The sequence below is a fragment of the Eleutherodactylus coqui genome, chromosome 2 (genome assembly GCF_035609145.1).
Source record: "Eleutherodactylus coqui strain aEleCoq1 chromosome 2, aEleCoq1.hap1, whole genome shotgun sequence".
Lineage (NCBI taxonomy): Eukaryota > Metazoa > Chordata > Amphibia > Anura > Eleutherodactylidae > Eleutherodactylus > Eleutherodactylus coqui.
In genome coordinates, this window is record NC_089838.1 from 320,691,765 (window position 1) to 320,712,582 (window position 20,818).

The 20,818-nt window shown below is 43.8% G+C and overlaps 22 non-coding genes across 22 annotated transcripts; all 22 read left to right on the top strand.

Annotated features, from left to right (window-relative positions):
• Nucleotides 1-67: 67 nt before the first annotated feature.
• Nucleotides 68-139, top strand: TRNAW-CCA (transfer RNA tryptophan (anticodon CCA)). Its single transcript has one exon. It is a non-coding gene; the product is annotated as a tRNA-Trp (tRNA).
• Nucleotides 140-731: 592 nt separating this feature from the next.
• TRNAW-CCA (transfer RNA tryptophan (anticodon CCA)) lies at nucleotides 732-803 on the top strand. The gene has a single exon. It is a non-coding gene; the product is annotated as a tRNA-Trp (tRNA).
• Nucleotides 804-2,059: 1,256 nt separating this feature from the next.
• Nucleotides 2,060-2,131, top strand: TRNAW-CCA (transfer RNA tryptophan (anticodon CCA)). The gene has a single exon. It is a non-coding gene; the product is annotated as a tRNA-Trp (tRNA).
• A 593-nt stretch (nucleotides 2,132-2,724) lies between these two features.
• Nucleotides 2,725-2,796, top strand: TRNAW-CCA (transfer RNA tryptophan (anticodon CCA)). Its single transcript has one exon. It is a non-coding gene; the product is annotated as a tRNA-Trp (tRNA).
• A 592-nt stretch (nucleotides 2,797-3,388) lies between these two features.
• TRNAW-CCA (transfer RNA tryptophan (anticodon CCA)) lies at nucleotides 3,389-3,460 on the top strand. The gene has a single exon. It is a non-coding gene; the product is annotated as a tRNA-Trp (tRNA).
• A 592-nt stretch (nucleotides 3,461-4,052) lies between these two features.
• On the top strand, nucleotides 4,053-4,124 carry TRNAW-CCA (transfer RNA tryptophan (anticodon CCA)). Its single transcript has one exon. It is a non-coding gene; the product is annotated as a tRNA-Trp (tRNA).
• Nucleotides 4,125-4,717: 593 nt separating this feature from the next.
• On the top strand, nucleotides 4,718-4,789 carry TRNAW-CCA (transfer RNA tryptophan (anticodon CCA)). The gene has a single exon. It is a non-coding gene; the product is annotated as a tRNA-Trp (tRNA).
• Nucleotides 4,790-5,381: 592 nt separating this feature from the next.
• TRNAW-CCA (transfer RNA tryptophan (anticodon CCA)) lies at nucleotides 5,382-5,453 on the top strand. The gene has a single exon. It is a non-coding gene; the product is annotated as a tRNA-Trp (tRNA).
• A 592-nt stretch (nucleotides 5,454-6,045) lies between these two features.
• Nucleotides 6,046-6,117, top strand: TRNAW-CCA (transfer RNA tryptophan (anticodon CCA)). The gene has a single exon. It is a non-coding gene; the product is annotated as a tRNA-Trp (tRNA).
• Nucleotides 6,118-6,709: 592 nt separating this feature from the next.
• TRNAR-CCU (transfer RNA arginine (anticodon CCU)) lies at nucleotides 6,710-6,781 on the top strand. Its single transcript has one exon. It is a non-coding gene; the product is annotated as a tRNA-Arg (tRNA).
• Nucleotides 6,782-8,037: 1,256 nt separating this feature from the next.
• On the top strand, nucleotides 8,038-8,109 carry TRNAW-CCA (transfer RNA tryptophan (anticodon CCA)). Its single transcript has one exon. It is a non-coding gene; the product is annotated as a tRNA-Trp (tRNA).
• Nucleotides 8,110-8,702: 593 nt separating this feature from the next.
• On the top strand, nucleotides 8,703-8,774 carry TRNAW-CCA (transfer RNA tryptophan (anticodon CCA)). The gene has a single exon. It is a non-coding gene; the product is annotated as a tRNA-Trp (tRNA).
• A 592-nt stretch (nucleotides 8,775-9,366) lies between these two features.
• Nucleotides 9,367-9,438, top strand: TRNAW-CCA (transfer RNA tryptophan (anticodon CCA)). The gene has a single exon. It is a non-coding gene; the product is annotated as a tRNA-Trp (tRNA).
• Nucleotides 9,439-11,358: 1,920 nt separating this feature from the next.
• TRNAW-CCA (transfer RNA tryptophan (anticodon CCA)) lies at nucleotides 11,359-11,430 on the top strand. The gene has a single exon. It is a non-coding gene; the product is annotated as a tRNA-Trp (tRNA).
• Nucleotides 11,431-12,022: 592 nt separating this feature from the next.
• On the top strand, nucleotides 12,023-12,094 carry TRNAW-CCA (transfer RNA tryptophan (anticodon CCA)). The gene has a single exon. It is a non-coding gene; the product is annotated as a tRNA-Trp (tRNA).
• A 944-nt stretch (nucleotides 12,095-13,038) lies between these two features.
• On the top strand, nucleotides 13,039-13,110 carry TRNAW-CCA (transfer RNA tryptophan (anticodon CCA)). Its single transcript has one exon. It is a non-coding gene; the product is annotated as a tRNA-Trp (tRNA).
• A 593-nt stretch (nucleotides 13,111-13,703) lies between these two features.
• On the top strand, nucleotides 13,704-13,775 carry TRNAW-CCA (transfer RNA tryptophan (anticodon CCA)). The gene has a single exon. It is a non-coding gene; the product is annotated as a tRNA-Trp (tRNA).
• Nucleotides 13,776-14,367: 592 nt separating this feature from the next.
• Nucleotides 14,368-14,439, top strand: TRNAW-CCA (transfer RNA tryptophan (anticodon CCA)). Its single transcript has one exon. It is a non-coding gene; the product is annotated as a tRNA-Trp (tRNA).
• Nucleotides 14,440-16,360: 1,921 nt separating this feature from the next.
• TRNAW-CCA (transfer RNA tryptophan (anticodon CCA)) lies at nucleotides 16,361-16,432 on the top strand. The gene has a single exon. It is a non-coding gene; the product is annotated as a tRNA-Trp (tRNA).
• A 1,256-nt stretch (nucleotides 16,433-17,688) lies between these two features.
• TRNAW-CCA (transfer RNA tryptophan (anticodon CCA)) lies at nucleotides 17,689-17,760 on the top strand. Its single transcript has one exon. It is a non-coding gene; the product is annotated as a tRNA-Trp (tRNA).
• A 592-nt stretch (nucleotides 17,761-18,352) lies between these two features.
• TRNAW-CCA (transfer RNA tryptophan (anticodon CCA)) lies at nucleotides 18,353-18,424 on the top strand. The gene has a single exon. It is a non-coding gene; the product is annotated as a tRNA-Trp (tRNA).
• A 1,920-nt stretch (nucleotides 18,425-20,344) lies between these two features.
• TRNAW-CCA (transfer RNA tryptophan (anticodon CCA)) lies at nucleotides 20,345-20,416 on the top strand. Its single transcript has one exon. It is a non-coding gene; the product is annotated as a tRNA-Trp (tRNA).
• The last annotated feature ends 402 nt before the right edge of the window (nucleotides 20,417-20,818 follow it).

Consider the following 20,818-nt stretch of genomic DNA (forward strand, 5'->3'; position numbering starts at 1 on the left):
TCATGATCCAGTACAGATACATGATCGAAAAGAGTGCTGAACAGGGTCAGAGCACTCAAGTTTAATTGACCTTGTGGCGCAACGGTAGCGCGTCTGACTCCAGATCAGAAGGTTGCGTGTTCAAATCACGTCAGGGTCATCTGACATTTTACTCATCAACTACAAAAAATTGTTCAAAAACACTGTGGAATTGGGTTACGGCAAAAAAACAAACTTCTTTGACCTTGTGGCATAAATAAGCGTCTCTCAATGGAAGACCAGAAAGTTGCATGTGAAAATGACATTTGCACCACACTCTAAAAAAATGGAGTGAACTGGCCATGTGACATGACTGCGCTCTACGCAACCTTGATTCAAATACACATGCATCACGGCCCCACTTTTGGCACCCAAAAGAGGCCAAAGACTTTGTCAAAAGATAGCTTGACGGCACTTCAGATGCTGGAGAACCTAGCCCATATGGGGATCAAAAGCTGAAACCTCCGTGTTATTAGAACCACGGTTTAACAAAAGTGAGCAAGCAGACATGACACACAATGCCAGTTTTTGCCTCCTGCATCTACTTTGACATGCAGCAGCAAGAGCTTGTTGCGCAACGGTTGTGCGTTTCACTCCACATCAGAAGATTGTGCCTAGAAATCACATCCAAATCAAATCAGACTTTTCATGATCCAGTACAGATACATGATCGAAAAGAGTGCTGAACATGGTCAGAGCACTCAAGTTTCATTGACCTTGTGGCGCAACGGTAGCGCGTCTGACTCCAGATCAGAAGGTTGCGTGTTCAAATCACGTCAGGGTCATCTGACATTTTACTCATCAACTACAAAAAATTGTTCAAAAACACTGTGGAATTGGGTTACGGCAAAAAAGCAAACTTCTTTGACCTTGTGGCATAAATAAGCGTCTCTCAATGGAAGACCAGAAAGTTGCATGTGAAAATGACATTTGCACCACACTCTAAAAAAATGGAGTGAACTGGCCATGTGACATGACTGCGCTCTACGCAACCTTGATTCAAATACACATGCATCACGGCTCCACTTTTGGCACCCAAAAGAGGCCGAAAACTTTGCCAAAAGATAGCTTGACGGCACTACAGATGCTGGAGAACCTAGCCCATATGGGGATCAAAAGCTGAAACCTCCGTGTTATTAGAACCACGGTTTAACAAAAGTGAGCAAGCAGACATGACACACAATGCCAGTTTTTGCCTCCTGCATCTAGTTTGACATGCAGCAGCAAGAGCTTGTTGCGCAACGGTTGTGCGTTTCACTCCACATCAGAAGATTGTGCCTAGAAATCACATCCAAATCAAATCAGACTTTTCATGATCCAGTACAGATACATGATCGAAAAGAGTGCTGAACAGGGTCAGAGCACTCAAGTTTCATTGACCTTGCGGCGCAACGGTAGCGCGCCTGACTCCAGATCAGAAGGTTGCGTGTTCAAATCACGTCAGGGTCATCTGACATTTTACTCATCAACTACAAAAAATTGTTCAAAAACACTGTGGAATTGGGTTACGGCAAAAAAACAAACTTCTTTGACCTTGTGGCATAAATAAGCGTCTCTCAATGGAAGACCAGAAAGTTGCATGTTAAAATGACAATTGCACCAGACTCTAAAAAAATGGAGTGAACTGGCCATGTGACATGACTGCGCTCTACGCAACCTTGATTCAAATACACATGCATCACGGCTCCACTTTTGGCACCCAAAAGAGGCTGAAAACTTTGTCAAAAGATAGCTTGATGGCACTTCAGATGCTGGAGAACCTAGCCCATATGGGGATCAAAAGCTGAAACCTCCGTGTTATTAGAACCACGGTTTAACAAAAGTGAGCAAGCAGACATGACACACAATGCCAGTTTTTGCCTCCTGCATCTAGTTTGACATGCAGCAGCAAGAGCTTGTTGCGCAACGGTTGTGCGTTTCACTCCACATCAGAAAATTGTGCCTAGAAATCACATCCAAATCAAATCAGACTTTTCATGAACCAGTACAGATACATGATCGAAAAGAGTGCTGAACAGGGTCAGAGCACTCAAGTTTCATTGACCTTGTGGCGCAACGGTAGCGCGTCTGACTCCAGATCAGAAGGTTGCGTGTTCAAATCACGTCAGGGTCATCTGACTTTTTACTCATCAACTACAAAAAATTGTTCAAAAACACTGTGGAATTGGGTTACGGCAAAAAAACAAACTTCTTTGACCTTGTGGTATAAATAAGCGTCTCTCAATGGAAGACCAGAAAGTTGCATGGGAAAATGACATTTGCACCACACTCTAAAAAAAATGGAGTGAACTGGCCATGTGACATGACTGCGCTCTACGCAACCTTGATTCAAATACACATGCATCACGGCTCCACTTTTGGCACCCAAAAGAGGCCGAAGACTTTGTCAAAAGATAGCTTGACGGCACTTCAGATGCTGGAGAACCTAGCCCATATGGGGATCAAAAGCTGAAACCTCCGTGTTATTAGAACCACGGTTTAACAAAAGTGAGCAAGCAGACATGACACACAATGCCAGTTTTTGCCTCCTGCATCTAGTTTGACATGCAGCAGCAAGAGCTTGTTGCGCAACGGTTGTGCGTTTCACTCCACATCAGAAGATTGTGCCTAGAAATCACATCCAAATCAAATCAGACTTTTCATGAACCAGTACAGATACATGATCGAAAAGAGTGCTGAACAGTGTCAGCGCACTCAAGTTTCATTGACCTTGTGGCGCAACGGTAGCGCGTCTGACTCCAGATCAGAAGGTTGCGTGTTCAAATCACGTCAGGGTCATCTGACATTTTACTCATCAACTACAAAAAACTGTTCAAAAACACTGTGGAATTGGGTAACGGCAAAAAAGCAAACTTCTTTGACCTTGTGGCATAAATAAGCGTCTCTCAATGGAAGACCAGAAAGTTGCATGTAAAAATGACATTTGCACCACACTCTAAAAAAATGGAGTGAACTGGCCATGTGACATGACTGCGCTCTACGCAACCTTGATTCAAATACACATGCATCACGGCTCCACTTTTGGCACCTAAAAGAGGCCGAAGACTTTGTCAAAAGATAGCTTGACGGCACTTCAGATGCTGGAGAACCTAGCCCATATGGGGATCAAAAGCTGAAACCTCCGTGTTATTAGAACCACGGTTTAACAAAAGTGAGCAAGCAGACATGACACACAATGCCAGTTTTTGCCTCCTGCATCTAGTTTGACATGCAGCAGCAAGAGCTTGTTGCGCAACGGTTGTGCGTTTCACTCCACATCAGAAAATTGTGCCTAGAAATCACATCCAAATCAAATCAGACTTTTCATGAACCAGTACAGATACATGATCGAAAAGAGTGCTGAACAGGGTCAGAGCACTCAAGTTTCATTGACCTTGTGGCGCAACGGTAGCGCGTCTGACTCCAGATCAGAAGGTTGCGTGTTCAAATCACGTCAGGGTCATCTGACATTTTACTCATCAACTACAAAAAATTGTTCAAAAACACTGTGGAATTGGGTTACGGCAAAAAAACAAACTTCTTTGACCTTGTGGCATAAATAAGCGTCTCTCAATGGAAGACCAGAAAGTTGCATGTGAAAATTACATTTGCACCACACTCTAAAAAAATGGAGTGAACTGGCCATGTGACATGACTGCGCTCTACGCAACCTTGATTCAAATACACATGCATCACGGCTCCACTTTTGGCACCTAAAAGAGGCCGAAGACTTTGTCAAAAGATAGCTTGACGGCACTTCAGATGCTGGAGAACCTAGCCCATATGGGGATCAAAAGCTGAAACCTCCGTGTTATTAGAACCACGGTTTAACAAAAGTGAGCAAGCAGACATGACACACAATGCCAGTTTTTGCCTCCTGCATCTAGTTTGACATGCAGCAGCAAGAGCTTGTTGCGCAACGGTTGTGCGTTTCACTCCACATCAGAAAATTGTGCCTAGAAATCACATCCAAATCAAATCAGACTTTTCATGAACCAGTACAGATACATGATCGAAAAGAGTGCTGAACAGGGTCAGAGCACTCAAGTTTCATTGACCTTGTGGCGCAACGGTAGCGCGTCTGACTCCAGATCAGAAGGTTGCGTGTTCAAATCACGTCAGGGTCATCTGACATTTTACTCATCAACTACAAAAAATTGTTCAAAAAACACTGTGGAATTGGGTTACGGCAAAAAAACAAACTTCTTTGACCTTGTGGCATAAATAAGCGTCTCTCAATGGAAGACCAGAAAGTTGCATGTGAAAATGACATTTGCACCACACTCTAAAAAAATGGAGTGAACTGGCCATGTGACATGACTGCGCTCTACGCAACCTTGATTCAAATACACATGCATCACGGCTCCACTTTTGGCACCCAAAAGAGGCCGAAGACTTTGTCAAAAGATAGCTTGACGGCACTTCAGATGCTGGAGAACCTAGCCCATATGGGGATCAAAAGCTGAAACCTCCGTGTTATTAGAACCACGGTTTAACAAAAGTGAGCAAGCAGACATGACACACAATGCCAGTTTTTGCCTCCTGCATCTAGTTTGACATGCAGCAGCAAGAGCTTGTTGCGCAACGGTTGTGCGTTTCACTCCACATTAGAAGATTGTTCCTAGAAATCACATCCAAATCAAATCAGACTTTTCATGAACCAGTACAGATACATGATCGAAAAGAGTGCTGAACAGGGTCAGAGCACTCAAGTTTCATTGACCTTGTGGCGCAACGGTAGCGCGTCTGACTCCAGATCAGAAGGTTGCGTGTTCAAATCACGTCAGGGTCATCTGACATTTTACTCATCAACTACAAAAAATTGTTCAAAAACACTGTGGAATTGGGTTACGGCAAAAAAACAAACTTCTTTGACCTTGTGGCATAAATAAGCGTCTCTCAATGGAAGACCAGAAAGTTGCATGGGAAAATGACATTTGCACCACACTCTAAAAAAATGGAGTGAACTGGCCATGTGACATGACTGCGCTCTACGCAACCTTGATTCAAATACACATGCATCACGGCTCCACTTTTGGCACCCAAAAGAGGCCGAAGACTTTGTCAAAAGATAGCTTCACGGCACTTCAGATGCTGGAGAACCTAGCCCATATGGGGATCAAAAGCTGAAACCTCCGTGTTATTAGAACCACGGTTTAACAAAAGTGAGCAAGCAGACATGACACACAATGCCAGTTTTTGCCTCCTGCATCCAGTTTGACATGCAGCAGCAAGAGCTTGTTGCGCAACGGTTGTGCGTTTCACTCCACATCAGAAGATTGTGCCTAGAAATCACATCCAAATCAAATCAGACTTTTCATGATCCAGTACAGATACATGATCGAATAGAGTGCTGAACAGGGTCAGAGCACTCAAGTTTCATTGACCTTGTGGCGCAACGGTAGCGCGTCTGACTCCAGATCAGAAGGTTGCGTGTTCAAATCACGTCAGGGTCATCTGACATTTTACTCATCAACTACAAAAAATTGTTCAAAAACACTGTGGAATTGGGTTACGGCAAAAAAACAAACTTCTTTGACCTTGTGGCATAAATAAGCGTCTCTCAATGGAAGACCAGAAAGTTGCATGTGAAAATGACATTTGCACCACACTCTAAAAAAATGGAGTGAACTGGCCATGTGACATGACTGCGCTCTACGCAACCTTGATTCAAATACACATGCATCACGGCTCCACTTTTGGCACCCAAAAGAGGCCGAAGACTTTGTCAAAAGATAGCTTGACGGCACTTCAGATGCTGGAGAACCTAGCCCATATGGGGATCAAAAGCTGAAACCTCCGTGTTATTAGAACCACGGTTTAACAAAAGTGAGCAAGCAGACATGACACACAATGCCAGTTTTTGCCTCCTGCATCTAGTTTGACATGCAGCAGCAAGAGCTTGTTGCGCAACGGTTGTGCGTTTCACTCCACATCAGAAGATTGTGCCTAGAAATCACATCCAAATCAAATCAGACTTTTCATGATCCAGTACAGATACATGATCGAAAAGAGTGCTGAACAGGGTCAGAGCACTCAAGTTTCATTGACCTTGTGGCGCAACGGTAGCGCGTCTGACTCCAGATCAGAAGGTTGCGTGTTCAAATCACGTCAGGGTCATCTGACATTTTACTCATCAACTACAAAAAATTGTTCAAAAACACTGTGGAATTGGGTTACGGCAAAAAAACAAACTTCTTTGACCTTGTGGCATAAATAAGCGTCTCTCAATGGAAGACCAGAAAGTTGCATGTGAAAATGACATTTGCACCACACTCTAAAAAAATGGGATGAACTGGCCATGTGACATGACTGCGCTCTACGCAACCTTGATTCAAATACACATGCATCACGGCTCCACTTTTGGCACCCAAAAGAGGCCGAAAACTTTGCCAAAAGATAGCTTGACGGCACTTCAGATGCTGGAGAACCTAGCCCATATGGGGATCAAAAGCTGAAACCTCCGTGTTATTAGAACCACGGTTTAACAAAAGTGAGCAAGCAGACATGACACACAATGCCAGTTTTTGCCTCCTGCATCTAGTTTGACATGCAGCAGCAAGAGCTTGTTGCGCAACGGTTGTGCGTTTCACTCCACATCAGAAGATTGTGCCTAAAAATCACATCCAAATCAAATCAGACTTTTCATGATCCAGTACAGATACATGATCGAAAAGAGTGCTGAACAGGGTCAGAGCACTCAAGTTTCATTGACCTTGTGGCGCAACGGTAGCACGTCTGACTCCTGATCAGAAGGTTGCGTGTTCAAATCACGTCAGGGTCATCTTACATTTTACTCATCAACTACAAAAAATTGTTCAAAAACACTGTGGAATTGGGTTACGGCAAAAAAACAAACTTCTTTGACCTTGTGGCATAAATAAGCGTCTCTCAATGGAAGACCAGAAAGTTGCATGTTAAAATGACAATTGCACCAGACTCTAAAAAAATGGAGTGAACTGGCAATGTGACATGACTGCGCTCTACGCAACCTTGATTCAAATACACATGCATCACGGCTCCACTTTTGGCACCCAAAAGAGGCCGAAAACTTTGTCAAAAGATAGCTTGACGGCACTTCAGATGCTGGAGAACCTAGCCCATATGGGGATCAAAAGCTGAAACCTCCGTGTTATTAGAACCACGGTTTAACAAAAGTGAGCAAGCAGACATGACACACAATGCCAGTTTTTGCCTCCTGCATCTAGTTTGACATGCAGCAGCAAGAGCTTGTTGCACAACGGTTGTGCGTTTCACTCCACATCAGAAGATTGTGCCTAGAAATCACATCCAAATCAAATCAGACTTTTCATGATCCAGTACAGATATATGATCGAAAAGAGTGCTGAACAGGGTCAGAGCACTCAAGTTTCATTGACTTTGTGGCGCAACAGTAGCGCGTCTGACTCCAGATCAGAAGGTTGCGTGTTCAAATCACGTCAGGGTCATCTGACATTTTACTCATCAACTACAAAAAATTGTTCAAAAACACTGTGGAATTGGGTTACGGCAAAAAAACAAACTTCTTTGACCTTGTGGCATAAATAAGCGTCTCTCAATGGAAGACCAGAAAGTTGCATGTGAAAATGACATTTGCACCACACTCTAAAAAAATGGAGTGAACTGGCCATGTGACATGACTGCGCTCTACGCAACCTTGATTCAAATACACATGCATCACGGCCCCACTTTTGGCACCCAAAAGAGGCCAAAGACTTTGTCAAAAGATAGCTTGACGGCACTTCAGATGCTGGAGAACCTAGCCCATATGGGGATCAAAAGCTGAAACCTCCGTGTTATTAGAACCACGGTTTAACAAAAGTGAGCAAGCAGACATGACACACAATGCCAGTTTTTGCCTCCTGCATCTACTTTGACATGCAGCAGCAAGAGCTTGTTGCGCAACGGTTGTGCGTTTCACTCCACATCAGAAGATTGTGCCTAGAAATCACATCCAAATCAAATCAGACTTTTCATGATCCAGTACAGATACATGATCGAAAAGAGTGCTGAACATGGTCAGAGCACTCAAGTTTCATTGACCTTGTGGCGCAACGGTAGCGCGTCTGACTCCAGATCAGAAGGTTGCGTGTTCAAATCACGTCAGGGTCATTTGACATTTTACTCATCAACTACAAAAAATTGTTCAAAAACACTGTGGAATTGGGTTACGGCACAAAAAGCAAACTTCTTTGACCTTGTGGCATAAATAAGCGTCTCTCAATGGAAGACCAGAAAGTTGCATGTGAAAATGACATTTGCACCACACTCTAAAAAAATGGAGTGAACTGGCCATGTGACATGACTGCGCTCTACGCAACCTTGATTCAAATACACATGCATCACGGCTCCACTTTTGGCACCCAAAAGAGGCCAAAGACTTTGCCAAAAGATAGCTTGACGGCACTTCAGATGCTGGAGAACCTAGCCCATATGGGGATCAAAAGCTGAAACCTCCGTGTTATTAGAACCACGGTTTAACAAAAGTGAGCAAGCAGACATGACACACAATTCCAGTTTTTGCCTCCTGCATCTAGTTTGACATGCAGCAGCAAGAGCTTGTTGCGCAACGGTTGTGCGTTTCACTCCACATCAGAAGATTGTGCCTAGAAATCACATCCAAATCAAATCAGACTTTTCATGATCCAGTACAGATACATGATCGAAAAGAGTGCTGAACAGGGTCAGAGCACTCAAGTTTAATTGACCTTGTGGCGCAACGGTAGCGCGTCTGACTCCAGATCAGAAGGTTGCGTGTTCAAATCACGTCAGGGTCATCTGACATTTTACTCATCAACTACAAAAAATTGTTCAAAAACACTGTGGAATTGGGGTACGGCAAAAAAACAAACTTCTTTGACCTTGTGGCATAAATAAGCGTCTCTCAATGGAAGACCAGAAAGTTGCATGTGAAAATGACATTTGCACCACACTCTAAAAAAATGGAGTGAACTGGCCATGTTACATGACTGCGCTCTACGCAACCTTGATTCAAATACACATGCATCACGGCCCCACTTTTGGCACCCAAAAGAGGCCAAAGACTTTGTCAAAAGATAGCTTGACGGCACTTCAGATGCTGGAGAACCTAGCCCATATGGGGATCAAAAGCTGAAACCTCCGTGTTATTAGAACCACGGTTTAACAAAAGTGAGCAAGCAGACATGACACACAATGCCAGTTTTTGCCTCCTGCATCTACTTTGACATGCAGCAGCAAGAGCTTGTTGCGCAACGGTTGTGCGTTTCACTCCACATCAGAAGATTGTGCCTAGAAATCACATCCAAATCAAATCAGACTTTTCATGATCCAGTACAGATACATGATCGAAAAGAGTGCTGAACATGGTCAGAGCACTCAAGTTTCATTGACCTTGTGGCGCAACGGTAGCGCGTCTGACTCCAGATCAGAAGGTTGCGTGTTCAAATCACGTCAGGGTCATCTGACATTTTACTCATCAACTACAAAAAATTGTTCAAAAACACTGTGGAATTGGGTTACGGCAAAAAAGCAAACTTCTTTGACCTTGTGGCATAAATAAGCGTCTCTCAATGGAAGACCAGAAAGTTGCATGTGAAAATGACATTTGCACCACACTCTAAAAAAATGGAGTGAACTGGCCATGTGACATGACTGCGCTCTACGCAACCTTGATTCAAATACACATGCATCACGGCTCCACTTTTGGCACCCAAAAGAGGCCGAAAACTTTGCCAAAAGATAGCTTGACGGCACTTCAGATGCTGGAGAACCTAGCCCATATGGGGATCAAAAGCTGAAACCTCCGTGTTATTAGAACCACGGTTTAACAAAAGTGAGCAAGCAGACATGACACACAATGCCAGTTTTTGCCTCCTGCATCTAGTTTGACATGCAGCAGCAAGAGCTTGTTGCGCAACGGTTGTGCGTTTCACTCCACATCAGAAGATTGTGCCTAGAAATCACATCCAAATCAAATCAGACTTTTCATGATCCAGTACAGATACATGATCGAAAAGAGTGCTGAACAGGGTCAGAGCACTCAAGTTTCATTGACCTTGCGGCGCAACGGTAGCGCGCCTGACTCCAGATCAGAAGGTTGCGTGTTCAAATCACGTCAGGGTCATCTGACATTTTACTCATCAACTACAAAAAATTGTTCAAAAACACTGTGGAATTGGGTTACGGCAAAAAAACAAACTTCTTTGACCTTGTGGCATAAATAAGCGTCTCTCAATGGAAGACCAGAAAGTTGCATGTTAAAATGACAATTGCACCAGACTCTAAAAAAATGGAGTGAACTGGCCATGTGACATGACTGCGCTCTACGCAACCTTGATTCAAATACACATGCATCACGGCTCCACTTTTGGCACCCAAAAGAGGCTGAAAACTTTGTCAAAAGATAGCTTGATGGCACTTCAGATGCTGGAGAACCTAGCCCATATGGGGATCAAAAGCTGAAACCTCCGTGTTATTAGAACCACGGTTTAACAAAAGTGAGCAAGCAGACATGACACACAATGCCAGTTTTTGCCTCCTGCATCTAGTTTGACATGCAGCAGCAAGAGCTTGTTGCGCAACGGTTGTGCGTTTCACTCCACATCAGAAGATTGTGCCTAGAAATCACATCCAAATCAAATCAGACTTTTCATGATCCAGTACAGATACATGATCGAAAAGAGTGCTGAACAGGGTCAGAGCACTCAAGTTTCATTGACCTTGTGGCGCAACAGTAGCGCATCTGACTCCAGATCAGAAGGTTGCGTGTTCAAATCACGTCAGGGTCATCTGACATTTTACTCATCAACTACAAAAAATTGTTCAAAAACACTGTGGAATTGGGTTACGGCAAAAAAGCAAACTTCTTTGACCTTGTGGCATAAATAAGCGTCTCTCAATGGAAGACCAGAAAGTTGCATGTGAAAATGACATTTGCACCACACTCTAAAAAAATGGAGTGAACTGGCCATGTGACATGACTGCGCTCTACGCAACCTTGATTCAAATACACATGCATCACGGCTCCACTTTTGGCACCTAAAAGAGGCCGAAGACTTTGTCAAAAGATAGCTTGACGGCACTTCAGATGCTGGAGAACCTAGCCCATATGGGGATCAAAAGCTGAAACCTCCGTGTTATTAGAACCACGGTTTAACAAAAGTGAGCAAGCAGACATGACACACAATGCCAGTTTTTGCCTCCTGCATCTAGTTTGACATGCAGCAGCAAGAGCTTGTTGCGCAACGGTTGTGCGTTTCACTCCACATCAGAAGATTGTGCCTAGAAATCACATCCAAATCAAATCAGACTTTTCATGAACCAGTACAGATACATGATCGAAAAGAGTGCTGAACAGGGTCAGAGCACTCAAGTTTCATTGACCTTGTGGCGCAACGGTAGCGCGTCTGACTCCAGATCAGAAGGTTGCGTGTTCAAATCACGTCAGGGTCATCTGACATTTTACTCATCAACTACAAAAAATTGTTCAAAAACACTGTGGAATTGGGTTACGGCAAAAAAACAAACTTCTTTGACCTTGTGGCATAAATAAGCGTCTCTCAATGGAAGACCAGAAAGTTGCATGTGAAAATGACATTTGCACCACACTCTAAGAAAATGGAGTGAACTGGCCATGTGACATGACTGCGCTCTACGCAACCTTGATTCAAATACACATGCATCATGGCTCCACTTTTGGCACCCAAAAGAGGCCGAAGACTTTGTCAAAAGATAGCTTGACGGCACTTCAGATGCTGGAGAACCTAGCCCATATGGGGATCAAAAGCTGAAACCTCCGTGTTATTAGAACCACGGTTTAACAAAAGTGAGCAAGCAGACATGACACACAATGCCAGTTTTTGCCTCCTGCATCTAGTTTGACATGCAGCAGCAAGAGCTTGTTGCGCAACGGTTGTGCGTTTCACTCCACATTAGAAGATTGTTCCTAGAAATCACATCCAAATCAAATCAGACTTTTCATGAACCAGTACAGATACATGATCGAAAAGAGTGCTGAACAGTGTCAGCGCACTCAAGTTTCATTGACCTTGTGGCGCAACGGTAGCGCGTCTGACTCCAGATCAGAAGGTTGCGTGTTCAAATCACGTCAGGGTCATCTGACATTTTACTCATCAACTACAAAAAACTGTTCAAAAACACTGTGGAATTGGGTAACGGCAAAAAAGCAAACTTCTTTGACCTTGTGGCATAAATAAGCGTCTCTCAATGGAAGACCAGAAAGTTGCATGGGAAAATGACATTTGCACCACACTCTAAAAAAAATGGAGTGAACTGGCCATGTGACATGACTGCGCTCTACGCAACCTTGATTCAAATACACATGCATCACGGCTCCACTTTTGGCACCTAAAAGAGGCCGAAGACTTTGTCAAAAGATAGCTTGACGGCAACGGTAGCGCGTCTGACTCCAGATGAGAAGGTTGCGTGTTCAAATCACGTCAGGGTCATCTGACATTTTACTCATCAACTACAAAAAATTGTTCAAAAACACTGTGGAATTGGGTTACGGCAAAAAAACAAACTTCTTTGACCTTGTGGCATAAATAAGCGTCTCTCAATGGAAGACCAGAAAGTTGCATGTGAAAATGACATTTGCACCACACTCTAAAAAAATGGAGTGAACTGGCCATGTGACATGACTGCGCTCTACGCAACCTTGATTCAAATACACATGCATCACGGCCCCACTTTTGGCACCCAAAAGAGGCCAAAGACTTTGTCAAAAGATAGCTTGACGGCACTTCAGATGCTGGAGAACCTAGCCCATATGGGGATCAAAAGCTGAAACCTCCGTGTTATTAGAACCACGGTTTAACAAAAGTGAGCAAGCAGACATGACACACAATGCCAGTTTTTGCCTCCTGCATCTACTTTGACATGCAGCAGCAAGAGCTTGTTGCGCAACGGTTGTGCGTTTCACTCCACATCAGAAGATTGTGCCTAGAAATCACATCCAAATCAAATCAGACTTTTCATGATCCAGTACAGATACATGATCGAAAAGAGTGCTGAACATGGTCAGAGCACTCAAGTTTCATTGACCTTGTGGCGCAACGGTAGCGCGTCTGACTCCAGATCAGAAGGTTGCGTGTTCAAATCACGTCAGGGTCATTTGACATTTTACTCATCAACTACAAAAAATTGTTCAAAAACACTGTGGAATTGGGTTACGGCACAAAAAGCAAACTTCTTTGACCTTGTGGCATAAATAAGCGTCTCTCAATGGAAGACCAGAAAGTTGCATGTGAAAATGACATTTGCACCACACTCTAAAAAAATGGAGTGAACTGGCCATGTGACATGACTGCGCTCTACGCAACCTTGATTCAAATACACATGCATCACGGCTCCACTTTTGGCACCCAAAAGAGGCCAAAGACTTTGCCAAAAGATAGCTTGACGGCACTTCAGATGCTGGAGAACCTAGCCCATATGGGGATCAAAAGCTGAAACCTCCGTGTTATTAGAACCACGGTTTAACAAAAGTGAGCAAGCAGACATGACACACAATTCCAGTTTTTGCCTCCTGCATCTAGTTTGACATGCAGCAGCAAGAGCTTGTTGCGCAACGGTTGTGCGTTTCACTCCACATCAGAAGATTGTGCCTAGAAATCACATCCAAATCAAATCAGACTTTTCATGATCCAGTACAGATACATGATCGAAAAGAGTGCTGAACAGGGTCAGAGCACTCAAGTTTAATTGACCTTGTGGCGCAACGGTAGCGCGTCTGACTCCAGATCAGAAGGTTGCGTGTTCAAATCACGTCAGGGTCATCTGACATTTTACTCATCAACTACAAAAAATTGTTCAAAAACACTGTGGAATTGGGTTACGGCAAAAAAACAAACTTCTTTGACCTTGTGGCATAAATAAGCGTCTCTCAATGGAAGACCAGAAAGTTGCATGTGAAAATGACATTTGCACCACACTCTAAAAAAATGGAGTGAACTGGCCATGTTACATGACTGCGCTCTACGCAACCTTGATTCAAATACACATGCATCACGGCCCCACTTTTGGCACCCAAAAGAGGCCAAAGACTTTGTCAAAAGATAGCTTGACGGCACTTCAGATGCTGGAGAACCTAGCCCATATGGGGATCAAAAGCTGAAACCTCCGTGTTATTAGAACCACGGTTTAACAAAAGTGAGCAAGCAGACATGACACACAATGCCAGTTTTTGCCTCCTGCATCTACTTTGACATGCAGCAGCAAGAGCTTGTTGCGCAACGGTTGTGCGTTTCACTCCACATCAGAAGATTGTGCCTAGAAATCACATCCAAATCAAATCAGACTTTTCATGATCCAGTACAGATACATGATCGAAAAGAGTGCTGAACATGGTCAGAGCACTCAAGTTTCATTGACCTTGTGGCGCAACGGTAGCGCGTCTGACTCCAGATCAGAAGGTTGCGTGTTCAAATCACGTCAGGGTCATCTGACATTTTACTCATCAACTACAAAAAATTGTTCAAAAACACTGTGGAATTGGGTTACGGCAAAAAAGCAAACTTCTTTGACCTTGTGGCATAAATAAGCGTCTCTCAATGGAAGACCAGAAAGTTGCATGTGAAAATGACATTTGCACCACACTCTAAAAAAATGGAGTGAACTGGCCATGTGACATGACTGCGCTCTACGCAACCTTGATTCAAATACACATGCATCACGGCTCCACTTTTGGCACCCAAAAGAGGCCGAAAACTTTGCCAAAAGATAGCTTGACGGCACTTCAGATGCTGGAGAACCTAGCCCATATGGGGATCAAAAGCTGAAACCTCCGTGTTATTAGAACCACGGTTTAACAAAAGTGAGCAAGCAGACATGACACACAATGCCAGTTTTTGCCTCCTGCATCTAGTTTGACATGCAGCAGCAAGAGCTTGTTGCGCAACGGTTGTGCGTTTCACTCCACATCAGAAGATTGTGCCTAGAAATCACATCCAAATCAAATCAGACTTTTCATGATCCAGTACAGATACATGATCGAAAAGAGTGCTGAACAGGGTCAGAGCACTCAAGTTTCATTGACCTTGCGGCGCAACGGTAGCGCGCCTGACTCCAGATCAGAAGGTTGCGTGTTCAAATCACGTCAGGGTCATCTGACATTTTACTCATCAACTACAAAAAATTGTTCAAAAACACTGTGGAATTGGGTTACGGCAAAAAAACAAACTTCTTTGACCTTGTGGCATAAATAAGCGTCTCTCAATGGAAGACCAGAAAGTTGCATGTTAAAATGACAATTGCACCAGACTCTAAAAAAATGGAGTGAACTGGCCATGTGACATGACTGCGCTCTACGCAACCTTGATTCAAATACACATGCATCACGGCTCCACTTTTGGCACCCAAAAGAGGCTGAAAACTTTGTCAAAAGATAGCTTGATGGCACTTCAGATGCTGGAGAACCTAGCCCATATGGGGATCAAAAGCTGAAACCTCCGTGTTATTAGAACCACGGTTTAACAAAAGTGAGCAAGCAGACATGACACACAATGCCAGTTTTTGCCTCCTGCATCTAGTTTGACATGCAGCAGCAAGAGCTTGTTGCGCAACGGTTGTGCGTTTCACTCCACATCAGAAAATTGTGCCTAGAAATCACATCCAAATCAAATCAGACTTTTCATGAACCAGTACAGATACATGATCGAAAAGAGTGCTGAACAGGGTCAGAGCACTCAAGTTTCATTGACCTTGTGCAGCAACGGTAGCGCGTCTGACTCCAGATCAGAAGGTTGCGTGTTCAAATCACGTCAGGGTCATCTGACTTTTTACTCATCAACTACAAAAAATTGTTCAAAAACACTGTGGAATTGGGTTACGGCAAAAAAACAAACTTCTTTGACCTTGTGGCATAAATAAGCGTCTCTCAATGGAAGACCAGAAAGTTGCATGGGAAAATGACATTTGCACCACACTCTAAAAAAAATGGAGTGAACTGGCCATGTGACATGACTGCGCTCTACGCAACCTTGATTCAAATACACATGCATCACGGCTCCACTTTTGGCACCCAAAAGAGGCCGAAGACTTTGTCAAAAGATAGCTTGACGGCACTTCAGATGCTGGAGAACCTAGCCCATATGGGGATCAAAAGCTGAAACCTCCGTGTTATTAGAACCACGGTTTAACAAAAGTGAGCAAGCAGACATGACACACAATGCCAGTTTTTGCCTCCTGCATCTAGTTTGACATGCAGCAGCAAGAGCTTGTTGCGCAACGGTTGTGCGTTTCACTCCACATTAGAAGATTGTGCCTAGAAATCACATCCAAATCAAATCAGACTTTTCATGAACCAGTACAGATACATGATCGAAAAGAGTGCTGAACAGTGTCAGCGCACTCAAGTTTCATTGACCTTGTGGCGCAACGGTAGCGCGTCTGACTCCAGATCAGAAGGTTGCGTGTTCAAATCACGTCAGGGTCATCTGACATTTTACTCATCAACTACAAAAAACTGTTCAAAAACACTGTGGAATTGGGTAACGGCAAAAAAGCAAACTTCTTTGACCTTGTGGCATAAATAAGCGTCTCTCAATGGAAGACCAGAAAGTTGCATGTGAAAATGACATTTGCACCACACTCTAAAAAAATGGAGTGAACTGGCCATGTGACATGACTGCGCTCTACGCAACCTTGATTCAAATACACATGCATCACGGCTCCACTTTTGGCACCTAAAAGAGGCCGAAGACTTTGTCAAAAGATAGCTTGACGGCACTTCAGATGCTGGAGAACCTAGCCCATATGGGGATCAAAAGCTGAAACCTCCGTGTTATTAGAACCACGGTTTAACAAAAGTGAGCAAGCAGACATGACACACAATGCCAGTTTTTGCCTCCTGCATCTAGTTTGACATGCAGCAGCAAGAGCTTGTTGCACAACGGTTGTGCGTTTCACTCCACATCAGAAGATTGTGCCTAGAAATCACATCCAAATCAAATCAGACTTTTCATGATCCAGTACAGATACATGATCGAAAAGAGTGCTGAACAGGGTCAGAGCACTCAAGTTTCATTGACCTTGTGGCGCAACAGTAGCGCATCTGACTCCAGATCAGAAGGTTGCGTGTTCAAATCACGTCAGTGTCATCTGACATTTTACTCATCAACTACAAAAAATTGTTCAAAAACACTGTGGAATTGGGTTACGGCAAAAAAGCAAACTTCTTTGACCTTGTGGCATAAATAAGCGTCTCTCAATGGAAGACCAGAAAGTTGCATGTGAAAATGACATTTGCACCACACTCTAAAAAAATGGAGTGAACTGGCCATGTGACATGACTGCGCTCTACGCAACCTTGATTCAAATACACATGCATCACGGCTCCACTTTTGGCACCTAAAAGAGGCCGAAGACTTTGTCAAAAGATAGCTTGACGGCACTTCAGATGCTGGAGAACCTAGCCCATATGGGGATCAAAAGCTGAAACCTCCGTGTTATTAGAACCACGGTTTAACAAAAGTGAGCAAGCAGACATGACACACAATGCCAGTTTTTGCCTCCTGCATCTAGTTTGACATGCAGCAGCAAGAGCTTGTTGCGCAACGGTTGTGCGTTTCACTCCACATCAGAAAATTGTGCCTAGAAATCACATCCAAATCAAATCAGACTTTTCATGAACCAGTACAGATACATGATCGAAAAGAGTGCTGAACAGGGTCAGAGCACTCAAGTTTCATTGACCTTGTGGCGCAACGGTAGCGCGTCTGACTCCAGATCAGAAGGTTGCGTGTTCAAATCACGTCAGGGTCATCTGACATTTTACTCATCAACTACAAAAAATTGTTCAAAAACACTGTGGAATTGGGTTACGGCAAAAAAACAAACTTCTTTGACCTTGTGGCATAAATAAGCGTCTCTCAATGGAAGACCAGAAAGTTGCATGTGAAAATGACATTTGCACCACACTCTAAGAAAATGGAGTGAACTGGCCATGTGACATGACTGCGCTCTACGCAACCTTGATTCAAATACACATGCATCATGGCTCCACTTTTGGCACCCAAAAGAGGCCGAAGACTTTGTCAAAAGATAGCTTGACGGCACTTCAGATGCTGGAGAACCTAGCCCATATGGGGATCAAAAGCTGAAACCTCCGTGTTATTAGAACCACGGTTTAACAAAAGTGAGCAAGCAGACATGACACACAATGCCAGTTTTTGCCTCCTGCATCTAGTTTGACATGCAGCAGCAAGAGCTTGTTGCGCAACGGTTGTGCGTTTCACTCCACATTAGAAGATTGTGCCTAGAAATCACATCCAAATCAAATCAGACTTTTCATGAACCAGTACAGATACATGATCGAAAAGAGTGCTGAACAGTGTCAGCGCAGTCAAGTTTCATTGACCTTGTGGCGCAACGGTAGCGCGTCTGACTCCAGATCAGAAGGTTGCGTGTTCAAATCACGTCAGGGTCATCTGACATTTTACTCATCAACTACAAAAAACTGTTCAAAAACACTGTGGAATTGGGTTACGGCAAAAAAGCAAACTTCTTTGACCTTGTGGCATAAATAAGCGTCTCTCAATGGAAGACCAGAAAGTTGCATGGGAAAATGACATTTGCACCACACTCTAAAAAAATGGAGTGAACTGGCCATGTGACATGACTGCGCTCTACGCAACCTTGATTCAAATACACATGCATCACGGCTCCACTTTTCGCACCTAAAAGAGGCCGAAGACTTTGTCAAAATATAGCTTGACGGCACTTCAGATGCTGGAGAACCTAGCCCATATGGGGATCAAAAGCTGAAACCTCCGTGGTATTAGAACCACGGTTTAACAAAAGTGAGCAAGCAGACATGACACACAATGCCAGTTTTTGCCTCCTGCATCTAGTTTGACATGCAGCAGCAAGAGCTTGTTGCGCAACGGTTGTGCGTTTCACTCCACATCAGAAGATTGTGCCTAGAAATCACGGCCAAATCAAATCAGACTTTTCATGATCCAGTACAGATACATGATCGAAAAGAGTGCTGAACAGGGTCAGAGGACTCAAGTTTCATTGACCTTGTGGCGCAACGGTAGCGCGTCTAACTCCAGATCAGACGGTTGCGTGTTCAAATCACGTCAGGGTCATCTGACATTTTACTCATCAACTACAAAAAATTGTTCAAAAACACTGTGGAATTGGGTTACGGCAAAAAAACAAACTTCTTTGACCTTGTGGCATAAATAAGCGTCTCTCAATGGAAGACCAGAAAGTTGCATGGGAAAATGACATTTGCACCACACTCTAAAAAAATGGAGTGAACTGGCCATGTGACATGACTGCGCTCTACGCAACCTTGATTCAAATACACATGCATCACGGCTCCACTTTTGGCACCCAAAAGAGGCCGAAGACTTTGTCAAAAGATAGCTTGACGGCACTTCAGATGCTGGAGAACCTAGCCCATATGGGGATCAAAAGCTGAAACCTCCGTGTTATTAGAACCACGGTTTAACAAAAGTGAGCAAGCAGACATGACACACAATGCCAGTTTTTGCCTCCTGCATCTAGTTTGACATGCAGCAGCAAGAGCTTGTTGCGCAACGGTTGTGCGTTTCACTCCACATCAGTAGATTGTGCCTAGAAATCACGGCCAAATCAAATCAGACTTTTCATGATCCAGTACAGATACATGATCGAAAAGAGTGCTGAACAGGGTCAGAGGACTCAAGTTTCATTGACCTTGTGGCGCAACGGTAGCGCGTCTGACTCCAGATCAGACGGTTGCGTGTTCAAATCACGTCAGGGTCATCTGACATTTTACTCATCAACTACAAAAAATTGTTCAAAAAGACTGTGGAATTGGGTTACGGCAAAAAAACAAACTTCTTTGACCTTGTGGCATAAATAAGCGTCTCTCAATGGAAGACCAGAAAGTTGCATGGGAAAATGACATTTGCACCACACTCTAAAAAAATGGAGTGAACTGGCCATGTGACATGACTGCGCTCTACGCAACCTTGATTCAAATACACATGCATCACGGCTCCACTTTTGGCACCCAAAAGAGGCCGAAGACTTTGTCAAAAGATAGCTTGACGGCACTTCAGATGCTGGAGAACCTAGCCCATATGGGGATCAAAAGCTGAAACCTCCGTGTTATTAGAACCACGGTTTAACAAAAGTGAGCAAGCAGACATGACACACAATGCCAGTTTTTGCCTCCTGCATCTAGTTTGACATGCAGCAGCAAGAGCTTGTTGCGCAACGGTTGTGCGTTTCACTCCACATCAGAAGATTGTGCCTAGAAATCACATCCAAATCAAATCAGACTTTTCATGAACCAGTACAGATACATGATCGAAAAGAGTGCTGAACAGTGTCAGCACACTCAAGTTTCATTGACCTTGTGGCGCAACGGTAGCGCGTCTGACTCCAGATCAGAAGGTTGCGTGTTCAAATCACGTCAGGGTCATCTGACATTTTACTCATCAACTACAAAAAATTGTTCAAAACACTGTGGAATTGGGTTACGGCAAAAAAACAAACTTCTTTGACCTTGTGGCATAAATAAGCGTCTCTCAATGGAAGACCAGAAAGTTGCATGGGAAAATGACATTTGCACCACACTCTAAAAAAATGGAGTGAACTGGCCATGTGACATGACTGCGCTCTATGCAACCTTGATTCAAATACACATGCATCACGGCTCCACTTTTGGCACCCAAAAGAGGCCAAAGACTTTGTCAAAAGATAGCTTGACGGCACTTCAGATGCTGGAGAACCTAGCCCATATGGGGATCAAAAGCTGAAACCTCCGTGTTATTAGAACCACGGTTTAACAAAAGTGAGCAAGCAGACATGACACACAATGCCA